Below are 15,040 nucleotides of genomic sequence, written 5' to 3' on the forward strand. Positions count from 1 at the left end.
AAGGTAAGATGTTGGCAAGAAAGATTAAGAAACAACAGAAACAACCAAAGAAAACCAAATGTACGTATAGGTCTATTCATAATTACATGTATTTCCTATGTCTCTCTGTGTGTGCATATATATATTATATATGTTTATGTGGATTTTTATGCATTCACATTGACATATATATATATATATATATATATATATATATATATATATATATATATATATATATATATACCGATTCTGTCTTTTAATCTATTTTTTCCTCATATTGATTACATCATCAGTACCCCCAACATTTCAATAGCCTGATAAATAGAACTGGTTATTGCACTCATTTTATAACTCTGGTTGGAAAGACTTTTTTTTCACTGTACAATTTTGCTTATAGAAGATTTGACTACCTTTCAACTATAAGTGCCTTTGAATTGTTGTGCTGTAAGTGAGAAACAATAATCATGTAACCATCAGTTTGTACATCATTCAATTTATTTATTTATTTTTTTGTTAGTACAGAACGAGGTTTCTCCACTTAACTCTTTGGTTTTCCCATTTTACAGCCTGCCACAGAACGCTAAGGGGCACACAATGCTGCTAAAAGTGGCAATGTCAATTTATTTCTTCTAAACGTTTGCATAAACTTAAAATCTGTATTTTAGATTTGACAGATATTTCTTATATATAAGTGTAATTGATCAAAATTCTTATTGGAATTGTCCCAGGATTTAAAATAGGTTTAAAAAAAGAATCAAGTTTCCTTCATTTAGCATAAAGCAAAGACAAAACAATCAAATATATAAAAATTTTTAATACTTCTCTACTAAATAGGTAAGTCTGTATAATCTACAAGGAAGTTAATGTTTGTATAGTTAATATAAATATTTGGGATATTCAAGAGTATTTTGAAAAGAGTCCTCATTAAGGATATTTTTGTACCATTTCTCAAACGCTCAGCCTGGCTCTGGCAATAAAAATGGAAATTCTTGGCATGTGCCCAGTATATTTAATAGTATATTATGACTTTCAAGAAAACAGTCAGCTCCTTACTAGAAGAGTTTTAAAGGCAATCTGAACTGTTTCTTAACTGAATACAGACAAGATTGATATCAAACTTAAAATTTGAAGGGGTATCCCAAAGTCTTGAGATTACTAGGAAAAGAAAGGTTTCAGAGGTAGGGGATATTTATAGAGACTTTGAGGCAAAAATAACTAAGTCCAATTCAGGTATTTTCTTTATGATCCCAGTCACTTAAATAGTAACTTCTTAAATGTGAACTTAACATCCTTGTTGCGCACACTGTATATCGTGTGGTTAAACACTGGAGTTACAGTGGTATACATAATAGAGAACACTTTCTCTAGTCCTACCCGGTGGCTAGAACTAGGCTTCAAATATGTAATTATGCCACACCCCAAATATAGGAACACAACAATGAGGTGAGAAGAACAAGAAGAAAAGGCTTTGGATTTCCCCATGGATCCTGGAACCTGCAAGAGGGTTGTGATGATTTTCACATATGACCATATTATCAACGTAAGTGGAAGTACACTAACTATCATGACAATGGCATAAAAAGAGAACTCATTCACAGAGGTATCCCCACAGGCCAACTTCAGTAAAGGTCGAATGTCACAAAAAATATGATCTACTTTATTGGAACCACAGAAAGGTAAAGAGAAAATCAAATATGTCTGCAATATGTGGACTGAGAACCCACTGATCCAAGAGGCAGCCACCAAACAGAAACCCACCTCATGGTTCATGATGAGAGGATAATTCAGAGGTTTACAAATGGAAACATAGCTATCATAGGCCATCACAGTCAGAAAGAAGTTTTCAGTGATTGTCATAACAAAGAAAGGCCAAAATTGTGCTACACAGGCTTTAAAACTGTTATTTATCTTCTGGGTCCATAGATTAACCAGTATGCTTGGAAGAATGACTGAAGTATAACAGATTTCCCAAAAGGAAAAATTCCGAAGGAAAAAATACTTAGGGGTTTGGAGCACAGTCTCAACTTTAGTAATTACAATGATAAGTCCATTTCCTATCAGGACACCAGAGTAGATGAGCAAGAAACATCCAAACAGAAAACTTGAAGGCTGAGAAGATCAGAAAATCCCAGTAGCATGAATCCCATTATGAAAGAGCTATTTCCTTCTGCCATTTGTTCTGAGTATCAACTCAATTGAAAATGTGAATTTAGGTGGACAAAAGCATCTCCTCTCTCCCTGGGCCTCAGGATTCTTGTAAAAGCAAAGGGTAACAGCATATATTTATGTGTTTTCTACTCCTTCCTCCACGTAATTATATTTTATTCTTTCCAATTACATGTAAAGATAATTTTCAATATTCACATTCATAAGATTTGAGTTCTAAATATTTTTCCCTCTCTTTCTCCTTCTCCAAGGGAGCAAGCAGTCTAATATAGTCTACACACACACAATCCTATAAAGCGTATTTCCACAGTAATCTTCTTGTGAAAGAAGAATTAGAAGACAGGAAAAACCATGAGAAAGAAAAACAGAGAGAGAAAAGGAGAGAGAGAAAAATAGTAAGCTTCTATCTACAGTCTCCATAGTTCTTTCTCTGGGTGTATACAGCTTCCTGTATGTGTTTTCTTACAGTCCTCACGCTCTTGGTTCAATGTACCAAGATATTTTCTAATTCTAAGATTTCATCACCTTTTTACTAAGTCCTTTTCTGGATTTAATAAGCAATGTGTGTCTTCTAAACCCCTTTATAGCTTCTAATATTCGTACTTACACTGTGTTCTAAACTTTATTGCACTTTAAATATTCTAGGTTTCCGTTATTTTTAGGATATCTAGATTAAAATTTGGAATTACTGGAAAATTAAGAAATTATCTCAGATTTTAACAAATACAAATTGATATCTAATAATCATAATGGGATCACAGTTCTGAGAAAATGATGGACATTTGAAGTCACCTAATGTAACTCCATATATGTACATACATACATACACATATATATATATGCACATGCATATACATAAATATTTATAAACATATATATAGAAACAGAGAGCTATACACACATACCTATATATGTATTATATGTGTATGTGTGTATAAGAGTTAATTCAGATATGAATTCTTCGTGATCCCAAAGGAATCAAGCGGCAGAGACAGGATTTAAACTTGTATTCTTCAGCTCCAAATCCAAGTCCCTTTCAGTATAGTAGTTAGTCCCCAATATCAGTAAATCCTAATATGAGTATAAAGAAGGTAAAGAGAGATGGTACATATCCTAAACAAGTGTGACTTTTTAAGTCATGATCTTTTCTACTTATCTGACTTCACATTTTCTATATTCTTTTCATGTATAATTTTTCTCAATGCTTGTTTACTTATCAAGGGCTCATAATCTGTAACAAACATGTAGGAGTTCACCTTTTTATCCTTCATTTCCTTTGATATGTGCATGTGTGCTAGATCTTTACATAAGATGAGGTTATAAATTGTTTCTTCTATCAATTTTTCTGCCTTGCATTATGTCCTTCACATGGTAAGCACTAATGGCATGCTTAATAGTACATGGGCTAGATTAATTGGATAAAATTATTTATGAAGATATAGGGATACTTCCTATACACGAGAACACCTTCCACTAACTGGTGCTGAAATTCCAACTTCAGTCATTCGTTTATTGGAAGAAAAGAAATCTACTCTTCTAATGACCATTAGGAGAAGAATTACTATTAAGCCATTATCTGAAGATACTATTTTATTATAAGCGCATCAACAGATGCAGTGTGATATAGCTAAATGGAAAAAGTTCAGACACACATTTTGAGATAAAAGATGTGAAGCTCCTTTACAAGGAATTATGGAAACTGAGGGTTAGTCCCAGGAATCTGTCCTTAGTCACATAGGTCAGTTAGTTTCCCAGATGTTCTAATAAACAAGTTATATAATTCAGGTCAGTCCAAGGTCTAATAAATTACATGCACAAAATAATAAGATCATTTATTATTCTACCACTGTTGTAGATAGTTTACCATGAACTGAGAGTTCTATTCTGTTCTGAATGATCAAGGGCATCAATGACCATCCCACAGTGAGTGTTCATCCATTCCGGCTCAGATTATATCGCTACAGTGAGAAGAATGCAGTGAGTAGGTTCTGGCTCTCCCATTTAAAAAGGTGTGTAACTTTAGGCAAATCATTCAACCTCTACAAACCGAATTGGTCCACCACCTATATCAAAGGGTGAATCAAACTCTAAAGCAAAAATCTGTTGCTGGTAGGACATTTATTTTCAAAGGTTGGAGCATCACAAAATATGCATCAAGTCTATCCACTATTTCTTTTTAGGTCCTTAGGTTTAGTACAGATCTACTTAGAACTCTTTCAGTTGAGGGGTTCGAGGATTTAACCGATCTTGCGTTTGTGGCATTGACAGTTTAGTCACCTTTCAGTGGGGTGGGGTGAGATGGGGGGAATCTATTACCAGATGCACAAGAAATAAGTCTAAGCAAAAATGAATCTTTCATCTACATTTTTTTTTCAGTGAAGAAGCTCTGAGTTTAAAAGTAGAAATGCTCCTTTGTTCACAAAGGGTAATAAGTCCTAATCATTGAGATTTATTTTTTTTAAATGTGACACTTTCCTGCAATCTTAACGAGGCAAGAATCATTAAAACTGTTCCCAATTACCTCTATGATCAAATACGAACACCCCCCACACACACCTTTTGATGTTTAAATGCCTTTTCAAAGTGACCTCAACCTTCTTTTCCAGGTTTATACCACAATAGCCCCTTCCACACAAAATCCAGTCAATTCAAATTTGGTGTCGTATTGTTCTTTTCTTTTTAGTAGACATCTCCTATCCCCATGCCTTTCAGATAGAAGTTTAATATTCCTTGAATGAAATCCCCTTCATGACTAACTCTTAGATTTTATAATTTTCTTTTAATGGTCCCCTCAAACACCATTTTCAGATAAACTTTGTCCTGATTCCCTTAGCTGCAAGATTTTTCCCTTCCCAAAAAGATAATTTCTAACTGTAATTATCTGACATATGCGTATATAATAACAAGCATTTCTATTGTGCTTTAAGGAACTTTAAAATAGGACCATATTTTGTGGTCAAAACATCCTTGAGAGGTAAATGTTATTTTTATTTCCATTTTTTAGAGGAAATTGAGGTAGTCAGGCATAAGTGACTTGCCTAGGATCACAAAGCCCATCAATGGTAATATCTGAAGTGAGATCTTTCTTACTCCAGGTACAACCTTCTGTGCTTTATATATGTACCTTTTTTCTCCAAGTAAGATTAGTAAGGGACTTGTGAGCAATGTATATTTCGTTTTTGTCCTTCATCCCTAATAACATTCACATAATAATGGTTTAATTAAGAAATAATTGTTGTCTTTCATCTCCCTTCCTCATTACGCAAACTTCTTTTGTTATGGTATATTAAAAATGAGTAACCACTTCTGTGCATATTAATTATGTAATTTTATGTAGTATTTTATGCTTTTTAGAAAGAAATAATTGGGCATGATTTTGTTGGAGCTAATTATCATTCATATTTGAAAAGTATGAGTCCCACCTGAACATGGATGTTCTTTCTCAGTTCAATAGAGTTCTCAAATAAATGTATATAAATGTCCAAATTCTTCTTGAGGAGTTTCCATTCACTCATAATTTGGAAGGACTGAGAAATCATTTAATTCTAAAATGCTCTTAAGAAAACAGACCCAGTAAAATGACTTTTTCAAGCCTATCTTGAATTTAGAGTAAGACGCTTTGGTCCCAAATCCAAGCTGTATTTTTCGTCACCTACATGTCCTTCTTCTAGCAATTTTCCCTCTTTCATTTGCCTTTTTTACATTCTCTCCTCATTTTGAATACTGTGATCCTGTAGATGAAGTAAACTTGGTATGTGGTACTGGAGGATAATCTAGGGATAAATAGAAGATGTCATCTGTTTGACTGATGCCTTTTGGTTAGATATTATGAAACTGAGGCTGAGAAAGTTTAATTGACTTACCCTAAGATAAATATAATATATAATTTAGTGTTTTCATTTGTCCAAAGCACACCATATAGAAATAGATATAGAAATTCAGTCAGGGGTACATATACTATCATTTTCAAAAAATGAAGGAGGAAATAATATCTTCAAACTACCATCAATGAGGCTTGATTTTAATTCCTAGGAGAATTACATACTCACATGCAAATAAACATATTTCTTCAATACTTAAAACTAATCATTTGCCAAAGGGATTATAATATGCTTCAGTGTACTTTTGCAATTAAATAGAAAACAATGTTTCTAACCATTTGTTAAAAGACATGGCCAGCAAATCAATATGCAATAATCAAAGCAATCCAATTACACTATGGCGAAGAGAAATTAAGTTTTGAAAGCATCAAGATTCCTAAATTTACCACTGCAAGAAAATTAATCTTTCCATTTTTTTCTGTATCCATTTGTCTATGGTATTTTTTTGCTTTGGTTTCTCTAATTCCTTGTCTTTGACTACATATATATCTTTCTTTCTCTCTGTCTCTCTCTGTGTCTGTCTCTCTGTCTTTTTCTCACTCTCAGTCTGTCTCCCTCCCTTCCTCTCTCCAATTTCCAGCAAAAAAACAGTGATTGTTTTGAAAGAGGTAAATTGTTACGTTGTTAAGAAAGTTGTAGAAAGTATAGTATGATTGAACTAAAAGTGTATGGTGATTTGTCTCATTATTTAAGTAACCACAAATTATTCAACATCATTCCAGCGAAAGAAAGAGGCAATTTTTCCAGGTGTTCAAATAGAATCTCTTGAAGGGCTCTCGTATCAGTTCATTTTCAGCGCAATGGAAGAAACAAGGAAATGTGCATTTTTGTAGCAACTGTGGAATGAAAGAAGAGAAAAAAATTGTTTACAAAGTTAACTAATTACTTCACGACTTTATTCATTTAGGAAGTAGTTTTCTCAGTGCTGTAATGACATCTTTATTTCTCAGGCTGTATATAAGAGGATTAAACACTGGAGTCACAGTGGTGTAGAAAAGAGCAAACACTTTCACTGATTCTGCTGAATGACCAGATTTGGGTTGGAAATACACAATACTCCCAGATCCATAGAATAAGCCCACAACCATGAGGTGGGAGAAGCAGGTGGAGAAGGCTTTGGATCTCCCTGAGGTCGAAGGCAATTTCAGAATGGTAGTTATGATTTTTACATATGATGCAAGTATCAACAGAAAGGGAGTTAGGATGAAAAATAGAGCAACAACGTGGACAGACATTTCTATCCTATATGTGTCCCCACAGGCCAATTTGAAGAAAGGTGGGGCATCACAGAAGACGTGATTGATTTTGTTAGGAACACAAAAGTTCAGAGAGAAAATCCGGTATGTCTGCTCTATCAATACTGGGACGCCAATCATCCAGGAAGCTATAACCAGTTGGACACATACCTTGTATTTCATGATGAGAGGATAATAGAGAGGCTTGCTTATGGCCACATAACGATCATAAGCCATAACAGCCAGGAGCAAGCATTCTACAATTCCCAGAATAAAAAAAAGCAAGTTTGTACAGCACAAGCTAGGAAAGAAATAGTTCTCTTCTGAGTCCAGAGATGTGCCAGCATTCTGGGGAGAGTGACTGATGTGTAACAGATTTCCAAAAAGGAAAAATTTCCAAGGAAAAAATACATGGGAGTTTGGAGACCTGAGTCAGTCTTGATTAGGAAAATGAGGAGGCTATTTCCTATCAGTATACTTAGATAGATGACTAAGAAAATCGCAAAGAGAACCCCTTGGAGATTGGGAAGATCAGAAAATCCAAGGAGAATGAATTCCATCACGACTGTGAGGTTGTCCCCTGCCATTGCGTCTTTCCTTGACCTGTGAAAATAATAAATTCAAAACCAGCTAATCACTCTTTTTTTCTGGTCCGCAGTTTCTCTCGCTGCAAAGAGGGTAAGTTTGAAATACATGATCTGAAAACTTACTTCCTGGATTTAATATAATGTTTTAATGACCCTCCCCAACATCTCTGTTATATCCTTTAAGACTTTATCTATTCTTTGGGGGAAAAGTTAAAATCACAAAGTGATTCCTATCTACGAAGAACCATGGATATTTGGGTGGAAACATGGAACCAGAGAAAAATAACAACTAAAATCTGTAAAATCTTAATTGCATCAATATCAACATGATAAAAATAAATAAAATAATAAATAATAAAAAATAAATACCTAATTGTTTTAATAGTAATGTCGAGACAGCAGAAATTATTGTATCCATGTAAGATATGGCATACGACAAAAAAGGACATACTGTGAATTATCCCAACTAGTATATTTGTTTTTGCTTTGTACTTCTCAGTCTATCTACCTTCACCTTTACTTTCTCGCCTTTCCTCCTTCCCCCCTCACATTATCAGAATCCTACCATATTTTTTCAAAGTCCACCTTTTTTGAGTAAAATTGTCTTGTCATATATACAGCTGTATAGTTGTACACATTTTCTCACTTTGTTAAATGACTTCATTGCAGAATCCACACCAGATATTTGCGACTTAGTAAATGTCATCTCCTTAATCTGTGTTCTTTTCTGAATATATATCCTGTGCCTCCTGCTGTTTTCTAAGCTTTTTATAGGTAGACATCATGCCTCATCCATATTTGTCTTTCTTGAACTGTGTCTTATTCATAGCAACTTGTCAATAAAATTTTTTTAGGTGGAACAAATATCCTCTATGATATGATTTCAGGAATATATGCTCATCTAAAATATTTACAGTACTGAGAGATGCTTAAAAGTCTAGAATTAGAGATTTATTCAGTAGTGGTAACAATTATCCTGTTTTAAAATATTTTCATTCATCAGGCTATAGCCTCCTTTCGCATTTTTATATGGAATCTTGTTCAGCTCATTCTCACTGCAACATACACCTTTGTTTAATTATAATATTTCATATATTTCAACTTGAGCCTGAACTGGACATGGCATAATTGTTCTGTGTAGCAGACAAGTGTAGTCAGCGAGTGTTAAGAGAGTGCTATGTCTTTGAAGGGTTCTAGGTGCCAAGAGGACTGATACCACTGATTGAAATACATAGACATGTTATGTTATGAATCTTAAAAAAAGGAGATTCTACTTTTCTTTTAAAAAAATCTTCTGAATCCCAACATACTAAATCTGCAACCAGCTTTGATTGTTTAAGGTTGAAATAAATCACAATGGAACAAATATTAACTCTAGATACAGAAGACAGATTCAAATCTCAATATTTCATGTTGTTACTTAAGGCATAATTAACAATGAACTTACTATTTCTTTTTCTCGTTTTCTTCATTTGTAATTTGAGGGGTGACTTCACCCCTCAAGTCAAATTTAGACCTTTGAGTCTAAATCAACCAATAGACCAATGGCATCCTTGTCTTTGTGCATTTAGTAATACTCTTTATTTCTATGACAACGAGTAAGTAGCCAGTGTATACTTAGGTGTTGGAAGAAGTTAACTGGTTTTGAATTCTACTTCTGGCTCTATCACACGGAAATTGTGTAGCCAAGGTTAAAATATTTAATTGTCTTAGCCTCACCTTGATTTTCTGTGCTATTTCAATGGCACCAACACTGTCTATCCCAAAAGTTAACATCAAGACTATTTCAGACAGGTAGTCAAGATTGCAGAGAAAAATGAGTGACTTGCCTGAGCACTCTCCAAAAGCCTCCCACATGCCTTTTAATAATGCCATAAAACAATTCCTGAAGTAGTAGAACCCCCAATATGATGGGGTGAATTAATTTTTGAGCCAAAGACAATTTATATATAGACAGAGGCACAGGTGTGAGTGAATATGAAAGAATGATGCCTAAGAAATTAAGGGGTGAGAAACAGGAATGAACTGAAAGAAATAGAAAGGAGGTAGAGTGGGGTAAATTATCCTCCAGAAAAGAGGGAAGAAAAAGCTTTTGCAGTGTAGGAGAAGGTGGAGAATGTGGGGGAGGGGAGATGAGTGAACCTTACTCTCATCAGAATTGGCTCAGAGAAGGAATACCATGTATACTGACTTGGGTATAGAAATCAGTCTTACCCTACAGGAAAGTAGGAGGGGAGGAGGATATGAAAAGAGGGGTTGATAGAAGGGAGGGCAGATTGGGGGAGGTGTTACCCAGAACCAAAACACTTCTGAGGAGAGAGGGTGAAAGGAAAGAGAGAGAATAGAACAAATGTGGGGAAATTGGATGGAGGAAAATACATTTAACAATCATAAGTGTAAAAATATTCTCAAGCAAATTTCTCTGAAAAAAATGTAATTTCCCAAATATATAGAGAATTGAATCAAATTTATTTAAAAAAAGCCATTCTCCAATTGATAAGTGATAAAAAATATAAAGTTTTCAAATGAAATATTCAAAGGGATCTATAACTATATGAAAAAAGTGCTCTAAATCACTATTGGTTGGAGAAATGTAGTTTAAAACAATTCTCAGATACTACCTCATAGCTCTTGGATTGGCTTAAAGGACAGAAAAGGAAAATGGCAAATGTTGGAGAAGAATGAAAAAAATGAGACAAAAGTGCCATGTTGGTGGTGTTTTGTACTGATTCAACCAACCATTCTTTAGATCAATTTGGAAATACGCCCTAAAAGCCATGGTGTCACATTTACCTTTTAAAACACACACGCACGCGCCCGCTCACACACACAACTGCTATTTTGTGTATAGGACCCATAAGTGCATAAATATTTATGGCTACTCTCCTCTGGTGGTGAAGAATTGGAAACTGAGGGAATGTCGATCAATTGGCGAATGGCTGAACCAGTTGTGTTATGGAATTGTGATGGAACATTATCATACTATAAGAAATGATAAGTAGGATGCTTTTACAAAAAATCTGAAAAAACTTAGGTAAGCTGATGCAAAATGAAATGTACTGTGCAAAAAGTAGTAGCAATCCTATATGATTGTGAATGACAGAGGTACAATGATCCAAGAGAACTCTAAAGGACTAATGATTAAAGGGATTATCCATCCCTAGAGAAAGAATTGATGTTGTCTGAAAACAGATTGAAACATTTTTCTTTATTTTTCTTCAGTATTTCTTTTCTTTTGGTCTGTTTTAGTTCACAATATGACTAATATGGAAATATTTTGCACGACTGCGTATGTAAAACCTGTGCTGAATTGCTTGCATTCTGAATGAGAGCATGTGCGGAGGGAGGAAGGAAGAGAATTTGGAACCCAAAGTTTTAAAAATTAATATTAATATTGTTTTTACATGTAATTGGGAAAAATAAAAGACTAAATATAAAAAAAGTAAAAATAAGCTATTTAAATAAAATGATTGTTTCAGACATCATACCTTAAAGCATTTTTGTGTTGTAAAACAGCATAGATATTCCAGGCAGTATCAACATATTACCGTTACTAGTGTCATATCATCATTTGATGGACTTCAGAAGAAAATATAAACTCAAATAGCCATCATGTTATTGTTCCTATATAGTAGTGTATTATTTTGTGACAACAGAAAGTAGTTCTTTGGGAACGAGCTTTTGATTTTATAAAGTACTTCCTCGTTCCTAATATCTCCAAGTTCCTTTAGAAATAATAAGACAATTCTTTTTTTTTTTTTGGAACCTTGATACGTAATCTGTTTGGGTCTTTTAACTTTAATAAATCATCAATAACTCTAAAGTTTAAATTTCTAGACTGCTGTATTTAGTGAGTTTCCGTCTGCTAATGGCATTTTTTTTACCCTTTCCAAAGATAAGTCTCCATAGCCAAGAATCAAAGCAAAAGAACATTTGAAAAATTCAGGAATCTTAATTTTCTATTATCAAGAAACATTTCTAAGCATTATTATTATTTCTTATAAATCTAGTAAGGAATTTCCACCTACATATTTAATATATACACATACCTATGTAGGTGTTTATTGTATTTTGATTGAATTGAGTTGAAGCCAGGAGCATTTCTTTGAAATAGTAGATTGAGATAGAAACCTGAAAATTCTAATTTAGAGTCATTAAAGAAGTATTGTAACATTTTCCTCTCCACTTTCCAAAAAGAATCTTTCAACCTTTTCAACGACTTCTTGTGAGGAATTTCAGATACTTTAGTATTAAATCAATTGGTTGAAAACAAGTCTTAAATAAATGTATAAGTTATCTAAGAATAAAAATTTACTTTTGGGTGTGGTAGTAGATGGGATGATTAATAATGGAAGAGAAAAAGATGAAGCACAGTTTATATCTATTGGCTCAAGAGAGATCATGATAACAGGTAATATTTTCATTCATATCTTCACAGAATCTATTATTCCCCGGATAATTTCTTTCCTGAATCTATATCTTTGAATAGGATCATAAAATCAGAGCTCTCACAAAGATCATAGATAAGTGATCCTTCAGATCTTCTTCAGACCAACGAATTTGAAGATGAGACAGTAAAAGAGATCACACTTACTTTTCTTAGATGAAATTAAGTCACATTATTCATCTTTTTCCTTCTTCAAAGAGTACACTAAAGAGAATAGAGGAATATAACAGCTTACAGGCGTAGGGTACTTTAATCTTTACGAAACTATGCACTTCATTTAAACAACACTATAATCTAGGTAGCGTAGGAATTCTGATTTTAGAGATGAAGTGACGGAGACTAAACCAATGTCAACTACTTTGACAAAAATTCCAAGACTGTTCGATTTCTATACTCAGGATTTTAAAGCGAGGTTCTCATGACTGCAAGTTCAACACTCTTCACAAGGCCGTGATTCATCTCCCTTAATTATTCCAACAAACCTAAAAACACTAAGAAACCCCACACAGAGAATCCAACTCCCTTTTAAAAATTATCTTCTCGTTGAAGTTAATGCTCCTTTTTAGAAAGTTCTCAGTTCTCTTGGGATCATTCCTTTCCCATGACATGCATTAATCTGTAATGAGAGAGAAGGTCTTCTGACTCAAAGTCCAATCATCTAAACAACACCTAATGAGGATAAATCCTTATCAGTGAGTCAACTGACTATATTGACTATGTATCAATTTAGTCAAGAGACTATATAGTGACTATGTATCACCTTAGGTCTGTTGATATCTAAATATCTGATTATTATAAAGTTACTCCTTTTCCTCAAATTATTTTCTTCGTTTGTAAAATAGAAATGATGGTACTTTACATTTTTCTCATCATAGTGTTACAGTGAGAAAAGCAGGTAGCAAGGAGTAATTTAGCCCTTTTCATTGTAAAAATTGAGAGAATTAACAAATTATTCCATTATTTTTTTTTCTAATCTAATACTGGGAGAAATGCAACTCCCAATATCTTAGACCAAACATTATTCTCTGAAGCTTCCTATGACAAAATTAAGATTTTGGCATAATTGTCTTAGATCCTAGCAAGACACATTATAGTATGTGGAAGAATAGGGGAAGTGCTAGGACCACATTAATATGAATCAGAGGATATGGGACTGAATCTCAGATCTGTTTCTTTCCTGAGTGACTGTCAGTAACATATTTCTCTTCTCTGTTCCCCAATTTACTTCAAAGGGGGAGATCAGAGTAAATGATCTCCAAAGTCCTCCACCAGTAATACAAGATGACCACTCACAACATTTGGATGGGCAATGCATTATGAACTAAGCAAGGCAGAGGTATCCTAGGCCTTATAATTTAACCTACTATTGTACCTTGAAATTCTCTGACCTTTCTTTTTGCCTTTTGACATCTGACCAACTGATAAACCCTAAGGTATCCTGGACTGTGTCACTTTGCTACTAGAAAGAGAGAGAGAGAAAGAGAGAGAGAGAGAGAGAGAGAGAGAGAGAGAGAGAGAGAGACAGAGAGAGAGACAGAGAGAGAGAGAGAGAGAGAGAGAGAGATTTTATTCTTTTTATTAAACAGAGAGAAATAAATAGAGAAGACAGCCAATAGCCAATAGATGCTAATGTCTGGAGAATTGAAATCTTTTACAGGTGATATATCAGATATCGATTCTAGGATTATGATCTATTTCCAGATGTATTATCCTTTCCCTGTTTCTGTCTATGTGATCTACAAAATAGTCCAGTATAGAGTTTATGTTTTCGTGTTCCTAAATGTACATACAAAATTCAGGTTTATTTCTTCATGTACCTGCATGTTCATATCCTGTAATGCTTACCCTTTTCTGATTCCTATATTTCCAAATATGTATGTAACATTTCATCAGTTCTATTTCTTTTGAGTAAGGCATGCCAATTCATAGAGGGTCATCATTAGTGATCCTGACCTGTCTTGCCAGTGGACTCCATTAACTCTGGAGGAGGGAGTGAGACTGAGGACCTTTCACAACTGTACCTTACTTAAATTCAATTTATTTCCAAGTCAAGACATCACCCTCCTGATTTGGTCCTCTTTGAGAACTAAGAATGAACAAAAAAAAAAGTATTCATAGAACCATGGTCAAATATGGGTTTCAGTTCACTGAGTGTCTGAGATAACAAGAGAACAAATTTTATACTTTTCACCAGGACTCAAGTTGTTCTTGTTTATTACCTCCACGTTGGATCCTGTATGTGCATTACATATGAGCACTATAGATTAATACATCAGTACACAGTGTATACATCAGCATAAGTGCACACGATTTTTTTCATGCCTACACATATCTGTACCATAATATATAGAACATAAATGTGTTTAAGAAACATATTTAGCATACTGTATGTAGGGTCATGTGCAGATATATATGTGAATATATATATGTAAACATGTATAATGTTATATGTGTGTTATAGTTATATATACATATATACACACATATGTGTGCATAAAACAAATATTCACACAAAATGTTTTCATATATAGACACACATCATTTGTGCATATGTTATCACATGTAGTTTTAAAATAGAATATGTTAAACCTTTTATACTCTATTCTGCATATGGTATATTGTATATTATGAATCTCTGTGCAATATATATATATGTGTGTGTGTGCATACAAAATTACTTTAGGTATATGTGGTTATATAGTGGCTATAATAGTAAATTCACCTATATAGATACAGATGTAC

At 33.8% G+C, this 15,040-nt stretch overlaps 2 pseudogenes; both read right to left on the reverse strand.

Annotated features, from left to right (window-relative positions):
• Positions 1-1,233: 1,233 nt before the first annotated feature.
• LOC140516834 (olfactory receptor 10AG1-like) lies at positions 1,234-2,156 on the reverse strand (annotated as a pseudogene).
• A 4,772-nt stretch (positions 2,157-6,928) lies between these two features.
• Positions 6,929-7,851, reverse strand: LOC140516561 (olfactory receptor 10AG1-like; annotated as a pseudogene).
• Positions 7,852-15,040: the final 7,189 nt, after the last annotated feature.

Source organism: Notamacropus eugenii, chromosome Y (assembly GCF_028372415.1).
Source record: "Notamacropus eugenii isolate mMacEug1 chromosome Y, mMacEug1.pri_v2, whole genome shotgun sequence".
Classification (NCBI taxonomy): Eukaryota; Metazoa; Chordata; class Mammalia; order Diprotodontia; family Macropodidae; genus Notamacropus; species Notamacropus eugenii.